Consider the following 19718-nt stretch of genomic DNA (forward strand, 5'->3'; position numbering starts at 1 on the left):
TGCTTTTTTTTTTTTTAATTGTTATACATGTTACTTTGAAGTTTTAAAATATCCGTGTAATCTTGCCACTGTTCCTCTACTTTAAGAAGTTCCTGGTTGTGGATTAGCTCAGTAATCGTAAGTGTCCTTTTTGCAGCTGGCTGGATACTGAATACAGATCATATTATGTATGCCTAGAGGTTTAATACAAAGCTTTGGTTCCCAAGTGGAATTCCTGGTCTGGAATTGATTAAATCATCTTGCATATTTTGTTTGATTTATCATCCATAGAGAATGACTGGATTCAATTCAACTCAAAGATGATAATTGAATTTATGAGTTGCGCAGAGCGGTTCACTAGTTTTCCTCGGGGTTGTTCTCATCGACTGTTTTGGACGGTCCAAAGATTTACAAGCAAATGTTGCCTTTGGTTGAACTAATAACTTTTGTACTTGAACGTCAGATTGGGACCGGCAGAGGGCCAGAGGCAATTTTGAAGGTTGATTTGTCTTTGAACCTAGCCAACTTATTGATCATAAGTGGCAGGCAGAAGTCTTTGGGAAGCCTGAGAGCCCAAAAGTCAAGCTGATCGTTGTCTTATTGATTAGCCAATGATTACGTGAGTGAGTGGCCCTATGCGTCAATAGGAGCCCCACCCCCAGTAAGAACAATGGCTCTCGCACCATCATCATCTCTTGAAAAAAAAAAAAAAAAAGTTTTGGGCCAATACCAAAAGGGCTAAGGGGAAAAGTTTGGCCTTCAATAATGTAGAGATAATTCCCAACTTGATTAATGATCGTCGATAGGGGAAACCAACTTAGCACGCCTGTGATTTGAGCTGATGCAATCATAACCTACTCAAATTCGGACCCATTTGTGAGTTTTTCTTTACACACTCAATTATTATTTTTCTTTAATCATTATATTTGAGCATGTCATTGTAGTCTCAAGTCATCCTTGGGTGGCTTTCAAAGCAAAATCTTTAATTAAACACAATTGTTTGGTCATTTATGCTGAATTAAGCCACCAATCTTGTATGTTTGGTATTATCATAATTCCAATTTAATTGGTGCAGGAAAACACATCTATTACCATTTTAATTGGTTGAGAAAATGACATGGGTATGCTTCCAATTATCTAAATTATTTAAAGAACAAAAAATCTAAATGGGACATTATTATTATTATTATTATTATTATTATTATTATTGGTAAGTGGAGGTTGTCACCTTAGCTTGTTTCTTGTTATTGTTAAGTTCAATTAAATAGCTGCAGAATTTAAATCAGTCTCTGGTAAATTTATCATTGCTATAGCTTTAGTTGACATTATAAAGCCACTTAAAATTTTAAAACTATTGACGATCCACTAAACTAAGGGAAAATGACACAATTTGCTCTGCCAGTTTATTAGTGACTACCCACATGCTTTCATCACCTCCTATCTGATAATATTTATCCTTTACAAAACTTTATTTATCATGCAATCAAATGCCTAACATGGAAAGGCATGACTGCTGAATCATCATCCTTTGCTTCTTCTTTTGGACATATATATATATATATATATATATATATTCTTTGCCTACCTAAATTTACGCACTTCCTTTGCCTCCATTCATTTTATTTTTTTTAATGCTCTTGGTTGAAAAGTTTTCTTATTGAATAAGTAATTTAATTTAATAATAGTAGTTATGGCATCTCAGAAGTAAGTGCTTTACAAAACTAATTAAAATGAAAGGGGATATGGCAACCCACTGAAAGAGTCAACAATAATACAAGTACATTATTTGTATTTGTTTATTAATGTTATTTGAATGCTTAAAGAGACTAAATTAATTTATAATCTAATTAATAAAGAGACTAAATTAATTTATATTCTAATTAATATTTATTTTTTTCTTAGAGATTAAGACTATTTATTTTATGAAAAATATCTTATATGTGAAAGATGTTTTTCATGAAAATTTTTCATAAAAATATTTTTTATTATTTGTTTATAATATTAAATTAATGGTACGTGTTTATATCATATATAAGTATTTTCACATTTTAATAAGATTATTAGAAAAAAAAAAAAAGAAAATGACTTCCCTTTCCTTAAAAATGATATAATTTTCTGTTTGATAAAAAAAAATTAAAAAATGTGAAAAATATTTTTTATAAAATAAATGGAACCTAAATGTTAACCCTGGTAGTAGATTAACAATTATTTTCTGTAAAAAAATAAAATTTATACAAGTAAAATTTAATCCTTAATTTTTATCTTGTACCAAATACATGTGATTTCTTTCATTAGGAAGGGCATCCATCTTTCTTATTGTTGTCCTCTAACGTTGACGTAACAATAAATATATAATTTTTTTTTTTAATTTAAGGTGAATGATGAATTTAATTCTCACATACATGTATTGAAACGTTGTAATCTCTATAGGAAGACTACTAATGTTCTTACTGGATCATCAGCAGGGAGGCACAAAAAAAAGGGAAAAAAGGAAAAAGATTAGGAGACCATCCAAATCATCTCCTAAAACTTTAAAAGTCGTCTCCTAAAGTTTAGGGTACAACAAAACTCGTCCTCAATATTTGTCTCCTCAGCGAGCATCTCCATTTTTTATGGAGGTAATTTTAGAGAGTCGTCTCCATTTTCAGGCATGGAAATCATTCCCATTTTTTGAGATGATTATCGTCCCCTAACATAGGGACTAAAGTCGTCCCCATTTTAAGAGGACGATACTCGTCCCTTATAATAATAGGTAAGATGTTAGAGACAAGAATTTGCTAAATGAGAAATAATTTTTAACATTTATATCAATTCTTTTTTATAAATTTTTTTAAGTGATTATTAATATGTACCATATTTTGTCTAAAATTACAAAAATTCAGAACACATAATATTATATCAAAATACAAAAAAAAAAAAAATCACATTGTAAAAGTTTCCTTACTTTGTTCCTTTATATCATTTTTCTAATTTTTGTTTACTAATTACTACATTCTTATAAAAGGTCAACAAAATCAAACATATAATTAAATTTTAATTAAAAAGCTAATAGAGACGATAATTATTTTCATTCATTTATTTAAATATTGTGTCACGACCCAACCTATGGGCCAGACTGGCACTAGGACCCGGGCCAGCCTAAAGCCCCCGAGGCCCGTAGTAAGCCTAACTATTCACTTAACCCAACTCTAAGGCCCATTTGGGCCCAATTTCAAGAAATCAATCGGACAGAGTCCGGCCATAAAATGGACCTTTCAACGGGGAGTTTTTGACTCACCTGACCTGTAAACACAATAAATACTCAATTGGGGAGCTCAGCTCACCCTCCACATACTCATCAGCATAAAAATAAATGGGAGCTCAGCTTCCTCATCCAATCAATCAAACATGCATAGAATATTAAGTTTACAGGTCCAAAATAATAATTTAGTTTACAGACCCATATCAAATAAATATTTCTAACACATGCGGAAATTCTAGAAATTTATAGAATTACACAAGCATGAATAAATAACCTGCGAGGGAGAAAGCAGGTTAACCTCAAAAATATCTTCCTGTGGCCTGGAAAAATATTGAACAGGAGTGAGCGTTCGACTCAGAGAGTAAAATATCAATTTTAACCATAATCTCTATAACTAACTAAAACTAATGCACCCTGTGGAGTGAAATGCATTCATATCATAACAGCAAAAAGGTAATTTGGAGCACTCACACACCCAGTAATATCAATCATAATATATGGGAGCTGATCCCCTATACAGCTCTCTTAAATCCAACCTGGTGCCAGGGAAGAACTCAAGCCGGACTTTCGCTTAATAAACCAAATCGGGGTCCCAGCGAATAACTCAAGCCGTGACTATCCCGAAGGACCGGGTCCCAGCGAAGATCTCAAGCCGTGTCTACCCGTCCTATCCATAGTCCACACCACATCACACGCACACAAACGCACGCACACTGCTCCAAATTACCACAACAACATCCATGGCACTTTAACAGTTATAAATACAACATAAAACATGCCTAGAGTTTATCTACATAGATACATACATATAAGTGATGCATGAACATGCTTGAACATATAATAATAGTGAAATTACAATTAAAATTAATATTTTACTCACAGACTTGACAACGGTCACTGGGGCGGCTAGGCGGAGAAAGAAGGCTGTTCCGGCTCACCTGACAATTACATTACAATTATTTAATACAAATGACTCGAAAAGACCAAATACGCCCTAAGTCGTGCCGAAAATTCAGCAGAGTCTCCCATATACCTAGGACCTACCCAACCTGCAAAAGGGCTCAAAACACACTTCTATATTCGCAACTCATATATCCACAACTCAATCACATCATACAGCCCCTCCTGGGCCCATCAAATCAGTCATCCATCACAATATGTAAAATTTCAATTTAGTCCTTATAATTGATCATTTTTGTAAAAACTGTCCAAACAAGCTTTAAAAATTCTAAAACTTTGCCCCGCGCTCCTTAACGATATTACTAGGCTATTGCAAAAAGAATCATAATTTTTTGAGCTACCACGAATATTTTATGGATTTTTAATCCTATTTAAGCACTAGAAAATTACGAAAAAGCAAGGTTCGGGTTTACCTTTGCCGATTCCGACTCCGGAGACGCGCTCGGGACTGACAATGGAGGGGTAGCCAAAACCTCGGTCCAATTCGGAGACTTTTCCGTAACAGTCCATTCGCCGAAAATTCACGCATCTTGGCCAATCGTCGAATATCCGCGAATTGAGGATACCTTCACGAAGCCCACAACACGGGGGTTAGTACATAAATTTTTCATAATTTTCTAAGCTCATTTAATGCTCAAAAAAATACTGAGAAGTTTCGTGGGACCCACCGAAAAACGGTGTCGGAAAATTTTGAAATTTATATCCCCGCGAAGCTCTCGACGAGTGGAGCGCTCTGGTACTCTCGATTTTCTCGTGGGGTTCACGGTTTGCGAGAAATCTAGCCCGAAAATCAAAATGGGCTAAAACTTCCCGGGCAAAAATTGGACAAACCGCTCAATGGATTTCGGTGTTCTTGGTGTCTATGGAAAGCTCTCAACGAGAAGATGAATTTAGACACAAGACCTGGTCCGATTGGTGGCCGGATCGGCCGGATTTCGGCTGGGAAGACGAAGCGGCGCGCTTGCACGTCGCATCGCTTCGGGCACCGTTTTCCGGCATTCCAGGCGGCGGCCGGTGGGCTGGGACGGCTGGGGACGAGCGCCGGCGAGCTAGGGTGGCAGGGGAGGTGGCGGTGCGGCAAGGGGAGGAGGGAGGAGAGAGAAAACGGGAGAGGAAGAGAGGAGGGTCGGGACGCGCGCGGGGAGAAGAAGGAAGAAAAAGAAAAGGCCGGTCCGATTCGACAGTTCGATCCGGTCCTGTTCGATTCGGCCGGTTCAATTCAGGATTCAAAATTTTGAATTTTTACTCTGCCTTGGGACCGAAAACGAGGTCCAAAAATTTCAAAAAAATTCTAGAAAACTCAAAAAAATTTATAGACTCTAAATATATTTTTAGTTTTGCCACGTGATCTTTAAATTAATTTTTAAAAATCATCAAAGTTTATATTTTCGAAAATCGAACCCGATTTTTAAAATCTGAAAAATCTCAAATAATTTTTTTAAAATTTAAATAAAATTAAAATATCAATATTACTCATAAAATACTAAAATTTAAAATTTTTGGGGTGTTACATATTGCATATTCTTTTAATTAGAAATTTGGTATCCAAATCTTAGTTTTATAGAAATAGGGATAACAAAATATTTTGTCCCTATTCTATTTAATTTTTTTTAATAGGGAATCACAAAAATGATTGGTCTCCTATTTTTGTTACCTTATCTCACTATTTTTGTAGTCACGAAAACTTTTACTATAACTATGAATCTCATAAAATATTTATTTAGGATCCTACCACAAGATTTTCAAATAGAATCATAATTTGAAAGTCATGAGAATATAGCAAAATATAAAAAACCCATGTCTTCTATGACCAATTTAATTTTATCTTTTATTAATTATTATTTTATTAAAAAAAAGTGAATTAAATTCTACATATAATTAAATTTTAGTTTAAGAATTAATAGGAAACGAAAATTATCTGTCCCCTACTTAGCAAAAATTTAATATTGTGGACCTTAGTACTTTAATACTAATTTATTAAATATTACTTATTTTTTCAATTAGAAATTTGGTTTCAATTTTTATTTTTGTAGAAATAGAGACGACAATACATTTTATACCTTAATATATGTAATAGGGACAACAAAAAATCGTCCCCAGTGATCCTCTTTTATTATTCTCATAAAATATTTTATGGGACTATATATTTTTTATCGTCTCTAAATATTATTAATAGGAGACGATTAAAATAATTATCCCCAATTAATTAAGTAAAATATTTTTGGGGACCATTAATTTTAACTTGTCCTCTAATATAATTTCTTATTCTCACTAATTTTGTAGCTTAATACATTGAAATCTTGACCCAACAGCATAAATCTTGAAGCCACACATTTTTTTTTTTTAGGGAAAAAGCAATTTCATTATCCAAAGATAGTAAATGAATAAGGAAATTAGGAGGGACATTGACACAGCACACAATCAAACCTTTAAAAATAATATTTAATTCAAGATTTTAAGAAATATAAGATCCAATTAAGAATCTAAAGATAAAATAAAGTAAATTAATTTTATTAAAAAGAAAATTTTATTAAATAATTTTGAAAATTTACACATAATAAAAATATAATGAGTATTTATAGAATTTTAAATTTTAATTTAGATATAAATGAATTAAAGAGTCATAATATAAAAAAAAATTATACATAATTTAAAGATAAAATAAAGCAAATCAACTTTATTAAAAAGAAAACTTCATTAAATAAATTTGAAATTTTATATATAATAAAAATATAATAGGTATTTATAGAGTTTTAAATTTTAATATAGATAAAAATAATTAAATGGTTATAATTTAAATAGAAAATATATTTAAAAATTTAAATTAAATAAAAATAATATTATAAAATTTTAAATAAATTAAAAAATATAAATAAAATTTTTATAAAAAAATAAAAAATTCATCTAAAATTAAAAGCACTTGTAAAATATAGAAAATGCAAATTTTTGGGTTTGATATTGATTTACTCAGCGCGTCAGACATAACTCCATTTCTGGAGGCAACACTAGCCGCAGTTATGCTTGCAAATCACATTAATCAGTGGTGGCGCCACTTGTACAGTAGCAGGTCAAATGACCCCACTAAACTACTATTTCCCTTATTTATTATATATTTTTAAAGTTTGGGACAATTAACAAAGAAAGAATTTAAGGTATTTAATTATTGGATATAATTAATAATTAATATTTAATCATTAATTGATGATTATTATTATTAGTCGATAACGAATAACTGATGATTGTTAATTTATATTAAATATTTGATAAAATTATATTTAATTATTATTATTATTATATGAAATAATTAATAAAGATATATATTATATAATTTATTTTATTATTTAAATAAATATAAAATTATAAATTTATTTTATTATTAAATTAAATATATAATTATTAAATTAATATATTATATTATTTATTATATTATTAAAATAAATATATAATTATTAATTTATTATTTAATATTATTTATTTTATTTTTAAAATTAGAAAATAATTATTTAAAAAAATAAATAACTTTAAAAATATAGGTAAAATAATAAAATAATTATTATTAATAAAAAATTTATAATTAATTTTAAGTATTTAGACATAAATAAATATTTTATATTTTATGTTATTAATAAAAAAATATTTTAACAAAATTAAAATACGTTAATTAAAATATTAAAATTATAAATAAAAAAGATAAAACTATTAATAATATTAATTTTCAAGTTAAATAAAAAAGAGTAATATGGTCAAAAATAAAAAATAAAATAAAATCAGCTATCAGCTGATGAGAAATAAGTTTTAAAAATAGAGTGATACAAAGTGCAATTGATGGGTACCGTATCAGTTGCCCATCAGCTATCAGCTTTATTTTTTTAGAGAGTGTTTGATTCACCTGTTGAATGTAGCTGATAGAGTGTTTGGTAAGTTAAAAAAAATAAAGCTGATAGCTGATGGATAGTTGATATAGTACCCATCCGCTGCAGTTTATATCAGCTCTGTTTTTAAAGCTGTTTCTCGTCAGCTGACAGCTGATTTGATTTTATTTTTTATTTTGATCATATTATCTTTTTTTATTTAACTCAAAAATTAATATTATTAATACTTTTTATTTTTTATTTATAATTTTAACATTTTAATTAACTCATTTCAACTTTAGTAAAATATTTTTTTATAAAATATAAAATATTTATTTATATCAAAAAACTTAAAAATAATTATAAATTTTTTTCTTTATGAACAATAATAATTACTTTATTATTTATCTATATTTTAAAAGTTATTTAATTATTTTTTAGAAAAAATTTAATTATTTTCTTATTTCAATAATAAAATAAATAATATAATATAATAGATTAATAATTATATATTTATTTTAATAATATAATAAATGATATAATATATTAATTTAATAATTATATATTTAATTTAATAATAAAATAAATAATATAATATAATAAATTTATAATTTTATATTTATTTCAATAATAAAATAAATTATATAATATATATTTTATTAGTTATTTCACATATTAACAGTAATAGCTAAATAGAGTTTTACTAAACACTTAACATAAATCAGCTATTATCAGCTATCAGTTATCAGCCATCAGCTATCAGTATCAGCTATCAGCTAATAGTTTTCAGCTGTATTCAACAGTTAAACTTAACAGGTCCTTAAACTTGCAAAACACTCCAATTCACTTGTTTGGGTGTCTATCAGATATCAGTTGCACTTAACAGGTAAACCAAATACACCCTTATTTTGACTCCACAAAAGGTGTCGAGAAGCTTTTTAAACCTCATAAAAAGCGTTCAGCAAGCCTTCCCCTCTTCCTCCATCGTCCATTAGGACCAATACTCTAACCTTCTCCATTATCATTCCTCCTCTTAATCTCCCATATTTTGCTTAGTTCTCACCATTCTAAGATATCAAAAAAAAAAAAAAAAAAATCCAACATAGTCCCACTAAAGCTATTGAAAAAGCTCTTATAAAGGCATTATTGACTTTGCAAGATGCAACTATAAGTATGGAAAAGGGCATTTTCCTCAATAACGATTGTGAAGAATCAGTTATATAACCGAATCAATGATTAATTGATAAATGATTGTCTAATTACTTACATTGAAAATGATGAATTTGATATTATTATAATGAACCGATTATTCAGTGCTTTCAAAATATGAAAATTCATCGAAAATTATTGTAATTTATTTTAATATTATATAATATACTAACTCTATTGGCATTATTCTTATTGATAATAAAAGAATATCCCTTATTAATAGTCCACACTACGTTATACTTTCTTGTTATTTTTACTTTAATTTATTTTTAAACTCAGAACGATTGTGAGAAGCCGTATTGGAAAAAAGAAATTATATATGAAATGTGCATTTTTCGAACGTGGTAATAGCTGGTATGAGTTAATTTCAAAGGCCACAATCCAGCTTTGCTTCTTCATATATACACTTTTGCCTGTTATATAAACAAATGACAAATCCCTCCATTCTTGAACAGTTATTTATTTTTATTAAGAGTTTCTTAGTTTTCTTTTATAAAATTTCAATTTAGTATTAAAGATTTAAAAAGTATTTAAAATGTATTAACGTTTAAATTATCAAATATATAGATTAGTTTGATACTAATGTTATTATTAAATTTATTTATTGATCAAATAGTCAATGAAATTGCTTTCTCTATTGTTTTGGAATTTGCATTGATATGCTAATATTTTTTTTAGTATAATTGATTCTAATCGGAACTTAAAATAATTATTTACAATTTTTTTTTCCTAAAAGTTTTGTCCATATTATAAATGAGATATAATTCAATAATATTAAAATCATTTTTAGGATTGTGAATTCTTAAATTCAAGACTCAATCAAAGCCAATTGTGATAATAATAAAAAAATATCTAAGTTGGATAATATATAGAGCCTTATCTGTATTTTTAAAAAGAAAATTCTTGCCTAAACTTGATTTATAATAAATTCGAGATATAAATATATAAAACTCATATATTTAATAAGTGAATCTTATTATATATTTTGTATTTTAGATTCATATAAAATTGGATCTAAATAAGTAATTAAATTGATATGGAATGTTCGGTTTTGGTATTTAAAAATGCAATCATTTTGATTTTGGGAGCAGTAATTAATTATAATCTTGTATTTGATGTTTATGTCCCAGCCCTCCATTAATCTAATAAACAAACATTTAAATTTGATGGCACATTTCTTTCATTTCGCTTTTTTCTTTGGCAAAAAATTCTAAAATTTAGCTTCTTTTTAATATTTTATAATTTTAATTTTAATAATATCACACAAAATTTTTTAAAATTCTATTATTTAATAATATTCCCTTCTCTTTTTCTCTTTTCTCCCTTCCCTTTTCATAAGCCAGCTCTCTCTTCTCCTTGCTTTCTACTTTCACTCTTTCACTCTCTCCTACTTTCTATTTAACTTAATCATTTTGCCCTAATTCACTCTCTTAGATCAATGATCTCTTTGTTAATTTTTTGTTTTCAGAAACTTTTGCTTACTAATTACTATTGCATATAACAAGGTCTATGTGGTGTCACACAAGAATGCATAATTGGCTTTCCATCTACAAGGAGCTTGTTATTGATTTTCTTGTGTATCATGCATATTAAGTTAAACTTGATTTTGATTTTTATGTCTTTGTGGGTGACACACTTGTTATTTTATGGTAGTTGTGGGAGGTGTGAAAGGAGTTTATGTAATTTGGAAGCTTTTTCCTTTTTATAAATAGATTATTAGAGGGAATGCCAATCCTCAAATTAATCTGGTTTCCCAACTCATTGATAGAAATAACTTTTGTTGGAATGTGTCAACTCTCAAAGAGGTATTTCATGAGGAAGAGATCACAAATATCTTAGTTATCCCTATAAGCATTATTGATCGAGAGGATCGTCTTTTACGGCATTTCACTCAAAATGGTTCTTATATTGTTAAGTATGGATATCACATGGCACATCATTTCAAACTTATTAAGCAAGCTGAAGCATCAGCTAGACCAGGACCAAACGCTCAGGCCAACTTGAATTCCTTTTGGCGAAGCTTATGGAAAATTCACCTGCCTCTAAAGTTAAGTATCTTCCTATAGTGACTCCTTAAAGAACATATGCCTTCTAAAACCCTCTTCAAAACAAGGTGTCATAATGTTTCAGATGATTGTGCTTACTGTGGGGAGAAAGAAAACTTGAAGCATATTTTCTTCTCATGCCCAAAGGCAACTGAAGTTTGCTTACATTCCACTTTTAGGCTGAGATCATCTCTTCTTAGGGGACTCTCAATGATAGACTGCTGGACTGATCTATGTTCCCCTTTCCATCACCATCCTCAAGGCAAAGATTTGATTTCCCAACTCGTGTTCATTATGTGGTAGCTGTGGAAAAACAGGAATCAATAAGTTTTCAATGAACAACCTCTTTCTTTTCAACAAGTATTATTAGCAGCATCCTTTCACTTTAATGAATTTTCTAATGCTCAGGACAGATAGCTTAAAGTGGAAGCTCTTTTGCGAGTTAACCAATCCTGGTCTAATCCTCCCAATGGCATAATTAAGGTAAATTTTGATGTCAGCACTAATTCTTCCAAACGAGTGGGTTCTATTGCTGCTATTGCCCGTGATCATGCTGGTCATCCTATCTCTTGGTCTTGTAAAAGAATTATGGGAATTTCAGACCCCTTTATCCTAGAGAGCCTTACTTGTAGAGAGTGTAACACCCTAGGCAAATCCCACATCGGCAAAACACAGGAGAGATACTGGGTTTATAAGTTGGTGGTTCGTAACCCCTAGTGACGCATTTTAAAACCGTGAGGGCTTTGGTCCAGAGCGAACAATATCACTAGAGAAGGATCGGGCCGTTACATTGTGGTATCAGAGCCGCTCCGCGTGCAACCTTGAGGGGGGTGGATTGTAACACCCTAGGCAAATCCCACATCGGCAAAACACGGAAGAAATGCTGGGTTTATAAGTTGGTGGTTCGTAACCCCTAGTGATGCGTTTTAAAACCGTGAGGGCTTTGGTCCAGAGCAGACAATATCACTAGTGGGCCGGGCCGTTACAGAGAAGCTATCTTGCTTGCAAAGAGTAAAGGATTCCAACATATCATTATCGAAGGTGATTCTCACACTGTGATTAATTGTCTTAATGGTGCTTCAATCCCTCAAGAGATTCAAAGCATTGTGCATGATATTTTATCCTTTGCTAACTCTTTCCTCTTTAAAAATTTTCATTTTGTTAGAAGGGAGGAAATAGAGTAGCCCATACTTTAGCAGTAAAGGCCATTAGGGATGAGTTTTTTTATTCTGAACCCTTTAGAACAATAATACTGTAACACCCCTGATTTTTTTATATATTATTATTGGGCTTCGTGTAGGTATCCTCAATTCGCGGAAATTCGACAGTTGTCCGGATCTGTGAATTTCCGGCCAGACAAACCAGCTACCGGAAAAGTCTCCGAATTGGATCGAGGTTTTAGCTACCCAACCATTTTCAGGCATCCCGAGTGCGTTCCCGAAGTCGGAATCGGCAAAGATAAACCCGAACCTTGCTTTTTCGTAATTTTCTAGTGCTTAAATAGGATTAAAAATCCATAAAATATTCGTGGTAGCTTAGAAAATTACGATCCTTTCTGCAATAGCTTAGTAATATTTCTAAGGACCGCGGGGCAGAGTTTTATAATTTTTAGAGCTTATTTGAGCAGTTTTTGCAAAAATGATCAATTATAAGGAATTAATTGAAATGTTACTTATTGTGATGAATGATTGATTTGATGGGCCCAGAGGGGTGTGTGATGTGAATGAGTTGTGGATATATGGATTGTGGATATAGAAGTGTGTTTTGAGCCCTTTTGCAAAGTTGGGTAGGTCCTAGGTATAGGGAGACTCACTGGATTTTCGGCACGACTTAGGACGTATTGGGTCTTTTCTTGATTTGTATTGAGTCATTTGTATTAAATAATTGTAATATAATTGTCAGGTGAGCCGGGACAGCCTTCTTCCTCTGCCCAGCCGCCACAGTGATTGCCGTCAAGTCTGTGAGTAAAATATTAATTTTAATTGTAATTTCGATATTATTATATGTCAGCATGCCCATGCATCACTTATATGCATATAATTATGTAGTTAAACTCTAGGCAAGTTTGATGTTGCATTGATAACTGATAAAGTGCCATGAAAGTGTTTGCGGTAATTTGGTGCAGAGTGCGTGCGTTGGAGTGCGTGGGATGTGGTGTGGACTATTGATAGGACCGGGAGTCACGGCTTGAGTTCTTCGGGACCCGATCCTTCGAGGGGTAGTCACACTTGAGTTCTTCACGGGACCCTCGATTTGGTTATTAAGTGGAAGTCCGAGTGAGTTCTTGGCACCAAAGTTGGATTTAAGAGAGTCAGATAGGGATCAGCTCCCATATATTATGATTGATGTTACAGGGTGCGTGAGTGCTCCAAATTTACTTTTTTTTATGTTATGATGTGAAAATGTTGTTGATGTTGCATTTCACTCTACAGGGTGCATTAGTTTTAGATAGTTATAGAGATTATGGTTAAAATTGATATTTTACTCTCTGAGTCGAACGCTCACTCCTGTTCAAAAATTTTTATAGGCCACAGGAGGATATTTTATTTTGGGTTAACCTGCTTTTCTACTTCGCAGGTTATTTATCAATATTTGTGTAATTTTATTTACTCCTAGAATTTCCGCATGTGTTAGAAGTATTTATTGATTATGGTCTGTAATATTATTATCATGTTGGACCTGTAAACGTATAATGATATGCATGTTTGATGGATTGGATGAGGGAGCTGAGCTCCCATTTATTATTATGAGGATATGAGTATGTGGAGGGTGAGCTGAGCTCCCCAATTGAGTATTTATTGTGTTTACAGGTCGGGTGAGTCGAAAACTCGCCGTTGGAAAGTCCATTTTATGGCTGGACTCTGTCCGTTTGTTTTCTTGATACTGGGCCCAAATGGGCCTTAGAGTTGGGTTAATGAACAGTTAGGCTTACTACGGGCCTCGGGGGCTTTAGGCTGGCCCAGGTCCTAGTGCCGGTCCGGCCCATAGGTTGGGTCGTGACAAATGTGGTATCAGAGCTTAGGCTCCAGATTCATAGGGAAAAATTATCTAAGTGTTGGGAAGAGTCTACTAGGAGTCACATGCGGAGTATAGGATTCTGTTTCGTCTTTTCCTGTAATTCTTTGTTTCTAGATTCTACGTTATACCTCGGGAAATATAAGATTACCTCAGTTAGTGTCTTGATTTTCGTGGAGTACACAGAAATGTGAAATAGAGTTAGTAGACATGTGAGATCTATCATGAGGATACGTACTCCAAGAAATGTTATATTTTTGTCGATGGGTTTAAATGGTGTGCCCATTTCGTAAGACACGAGTACATAAAAGTGAGTCTTAAAAGTACAGTTGCCCTAGATAAGGATGAGGATACCACTACCGCAACATCGGTAGATGACCCAATGTAATAAGTTTGTGATAATAGAAGATTCGGAGAGATAAGAAATTAGGAGACCTAGTCATGACGTATCGTAGTAACTATACAATGTTCTCGATGTCTGCTCTGTAAGCTGCAGATTACAGTACCGACATGAGATTATTGTGTAGAGCTGCGTGCATCCCCGTGGTGCTCCATAATGAGGGTGTTTGAGATGGCTTCTGTGTTGGTACAGTTATGCCGTAGCAGTTCTATATTTGCAGAGGAGTTGGGAACTCGGCTAAGAGTCTAGAGTTAGAATATTGAAAGGTCACGGTTGGGTGTAACTAGAGTCGGTGACTCGATACCCAAAGACGAGCTAGAGTTACATCAAGAGTTGCCATCGCACTGCAGGTTTGGACTAGTTGCAAAGTAAAGGTGACACTTATAGAGTGAGAATAGTATACCTTGTGTGTATCAGTATGGAATAAAGTACAACTCTACTACCTAGAGAAGGTCGAAACTATGAATTGATGATTTATAGAGCTATGATATGATAAAAGAGTCATTAACTTGACATGGTTCTGGCAAGGTGGTAGATGTAATACCTTTGTTGCAGCAAGTTAGGATATAGTCCTATCTTTCGTAATGGATCAAGGTTATTAATGATAATGATGACTTATGGAATAGTGTCCCGGATGGACCGTAGAGTGTGGTAGAGAGTACTTGGCTCGGGTATCCTGGAGAGGATACAAGTTCCATTATAGGAATCATATATAATCAGATCACGATGGATGTAAATCCTTTGAATTGGATGACGGGTTTGGGTGCCCGAAATCTTAAGTTTTGGAATTGAGTAAACATGGAAAATAATAATAATAATAATAATAAAAATAATAATAAATAAAATTACTGCAGAATCAGTTCTCGAGGTAGTAAGGGTATTATGTAAGCTAAAGGATAAGAATAGAGATCATACAATAAAAGTATGATCAGTAATTTCTTTGAGTTCCTTTCTAATTTCAAATTATTCAAAACAATAGTATAATCTAATTATAATAGTGTTAAGAGTAATAAATTAGCGAAGATAAATCACAGAAGGCCAATGGATAAAGAAAGTGCAGAATGAAAGTTTGGGCAATTGATTGCAGATGCAATATAATCTAAATGCTAGTGGAAGTACTAGCTAGAGTGGTCAAAGGACCAAATCTGAGTAGCAGACATCTGATAACGCGATAGAGACTCTGAAAGATATAGTTAGCAAGTACAGCTATTATGTTAGGAAGAAGAATGGAACCAAGGATAGAATAGTCAAGTTCTATTTTGGGTAAGACAAAGGAAATAAATGAAAGGACAACCTAAAGAGCGCATAATAAAAGGAACAAAGTTAAGATATAGGATAGGCTAAGTGTTATTCTTGGCAAGGAGAATGACAAGGATGGAAAACCCAAAATGGGACCACATTAGTGAGAAAAGTGATGGAGGTATGGAATACAATAATAATGAGTAAATGTTAGAAGGTGTGCGATGGTATTGCGGACTACCTAAATATGTAGAGAAAGAGAAGTTCGTTAAGTTAAATAAAAGTCATCTAAGGGATCAAATAGGTATGATGAGAGGAAAAGAATGATAGATAATGACACATAGGTTTTAGGTTAGACTTTTGAGATAGTGAGAAGGTAGTTAGAGGTTCGTTATGAATGTCAGCAAACATTTTTAGTGTGATCAATGTAATCACTTTGTAGTGAAGCAATAACGACAGGACAATAGTAGTGGTAGAACGAAAAGTGACAAGTCTGGATGGTTATAAATCACTAGAAAGTTCAAGGATCAAATTAATGACCCTAGATAAGGGTGGAATTAGTGTTGGAAGAATTTATTAGTGAGAGAAATCTTTCAGAATCAACAAAAGTTAAGGGCACAATAAAAACGATGATAGATATGAATCATAGGTCGAGTATAAGTAAAGTTAATAAATTATAAAATATTATGTCAAGAAGGAAAATGGTACGGTAAAGGGTTCATGCAGATGATACCTTATAGGTAGAGCATAATTGTGCTAGGAGATGATGAAATTTGGAGAGAAAGACCAAGAAACTTAGGTGAAACGTTATAATATAACAATCGGGTGTAGTTGAATATAAGAGGATATTTTCTTTCTTTTCAAGTTTAGCTTGTGCTTTTGGTTCTAGAAGGTTATATAAGGAATGTAAACCGAGTCAAGGAGACCTAGTTATTGAGAGTTTAGTAGGCACAAATTCATACATAATTTCCTGATATGAGAATGACAGAAGTGCATACCTAGTATTAAGTATGAAAGGACGAAAAGAGTAATGACAGGAGTTAAATTGAGTTAGCTACTAAGGCTTGCAACTGCTTTAAACTATGAGTTGGAGGAAGTACTATTTATGGTTGAGATTCAATAGATGAAATTGTTCTTTGATGTGTAATTTGAGGTTGAAGTTTAGAAAGCTATGAGCAGTATATATGATTATATTAAGGAGAATGAACACGTGAAGTATCTTGTTTGGAATTAAGGCATGACACATATTTCCTAAAGCCGTGTTAGTTCAGATGGAACTTATAGTTTATGGGGCTCATATTCATCCAGGATAAGCAATTTCCTACTCAGGCTGATAGGGAATGATAATGTTCGATAGTTAAGTTGGAAAAAGGGGATACAAGAAAAAAAAATTTTCTATGGGTAATTATAAGTGTTACATAAGGTGAAGAATGTCTTGGTAGGAGTAAATCATATGGTTATAATTATTGTAGTAATGAAACTATTATTCAATATAAGAATAAGAAATAAAAAGAAAGTTAAAGTTGATGATGGGATAGACATCTTTGAAGGAAAAGGTTTAATGATGAGATAGGACTAAAATTAAGGAATAAGTACAAAGAGTTAAAATGATACCAACAATACCAAAAATAGGAAAAGGGAAGTGGATAAGATGCAAAGGACAGGAAGAGAGCTCGATAGAGTCGCTTATAATGATGAGGATAAGGAGTGTCTAACCATGCCCCGTGTTAACACTACCTATGAGCGGTGAAGGATACACCGGTAATCGTGACGCCTCGAGTTGGCCTAGGGTGTGTTTTGATGCGGAATGGAAAAGTAGTGGCTTGTGCTTCAAGGCACCAAGAGGCATGAGCGTAACTATCCCACCCATGATTTGGAAATGGCGGTGTAGTCTTTGCACTAAAAACTGGAGACACTACTGTATGGTGAAGTGTGCGAGATATACACCGACCATAAGAGTTTGAAGTACATCTTCCAACAGAGGGATTTAAACTTGAGACAGAGGAGATGGATGGAGCTCGAAGACTATGATTGCCCCATCCAAGCACCACCGGGAAGGCCAATGTAGTAGCAGATGCTTTAAGCAGAAAATCTTCTGGCAGTTTGGCGCACATTTCAGCAGAGAAGAGACTGTTGATTCAGGAGGTACATGAGTTGATGGATCAAGGTTTAATCCTAGATCTTTCAGATGAGGGGGTATTGTTGGCTCACTTTTCAGTGAGGCCAGACTTGAGGGACAGAGTTAGAGTTTCCCAGCACAGAGACCAACAATTGATCAAGATTATAGAAAGAGTACAGCAAGGTGAAGGTGGTGAGTTCGGATTTGCCAATGATGGCGCCCTAGTGCAAGGTTCTAGGATATGTGTGTCCGATGTGGACAACCTCAGGAATGATATCATGCGAGAGGCACACTACACACTGTACAGTGTCCACCCAGGTTCCACCAAGATGTACCATGATGTGAAAGATAGCTATTGGTGGAATGGCATGAAGAGACATAGCAGACTTTGTGTCCAAGTGCTTGACTTGTCAGAAGGTGAAGTTTGAACACTAGAGACCGTCAGGGAAGCTGCAAGAGCTCCCTATCCCAGAATGGAAGTGGGAAATGATCACTATGGATTTTGTGACTGGGTTGCCTCGTACCACATGAGGATATGATTCGATATGGGTAATTGTAGACCGCTTGACCAAATTAGCTCACTTCTTACCTGTAAAGACTACATACTATGTGGCACAGTATGCCCGGCTCTACATTCGAGAAATAGTCAGATTGCATGGAGTTTCGGCTTCCATAATATTTGACAGAGGGCCCCAGTTCACTTCTCAGTTTTGGAGAAAGTTGCAGGAGGCACTTGGCACACGCTGAACTTTAGTATGGCTTTCCACCCTCGCATGCACGGACAGTCAGAAGGACAATCCAAACATCGAAGACATGCTTCGCATGAGTGTTTTGGATTTTGGAGGTCAATGGGATGATCGGCTAGCTTTGGTGGAGTTTGCCTACAACAAGCTTATCACTCCAAAGATAGGAATGGCACCCTATGAGGCACTATATGGAAGAAAGTGTAGGTCTCCTCGTGTTGGACAGAAATGGGGAAGCGAAGGTGCATGATGTAAACCTAGTGCAAGACACTTGAGAGATAGTTCCTTTAATCGTGGAACGATCAAAAACTTTTCGATGGCGTAAGAGTTATGCAGACCCCAGACGGAGGGATGTGGAGTTTGCAGTGGCGACTATGTATTCCTGAAGGTTTCTCCAATGAAGGGAGTCATGAGATTTGGAAAGAAGGGCAAGTTGGCACCTCGGTATATTGGACCTTTTGAGGTTACTGATAGAGTTGGAGCAGTTGCCTACCGGTTGGAGCTACCACCCAACCTCTCTCACGTTCATCCCGTGTTTCACATCTCCATGCTCAGGAAATACATTCCCGATCCTTCTCATGTACTGCAGCCGGATGTGATAGAGCTAAAAGAGAACTTGACATTTGAGGAGCAGCCTGTAGCCATAGTGGACTACCAAGTGAGACAGCTGAGATCAAAACAGATCCCTATGGTTAAGGTTTTGTGGAGGAGTCAGTCAGTGGAAGAGTGCACCTGGGAGTTAGAACGGGACATGCGTAGCAAGTACCCTTATCTGTTCAATGTATAATCATGTGCTTTATTCTGCCTTGTGTAAAATTCGAGGACGAATTTTCTGTAAGGGGGGAAGAATGTAACACCCCTGATTTTTTATATATTATTATTGGGCTTCGTGTAGGTATCCTCAATTCGCGGAAATT

The sequence above is a fragment of the Hevea brasiliensis genome, chromosome 2 (assembly GCF_030052815.1).
Source record: "Hevea brasiliensis isolate MT/VB/25A 57/8 chromosome 2, ASM3005281v1, whole genome shotgun sequence".
Classification (NCBI taxonomy): domain Eukaryota; kingdom Viridiplantae; phylum Streptophyta; class Magnoliopsida; order Malpighiales; family Euphorbiaceae; genus Hevea; species Hevea brasiliensis.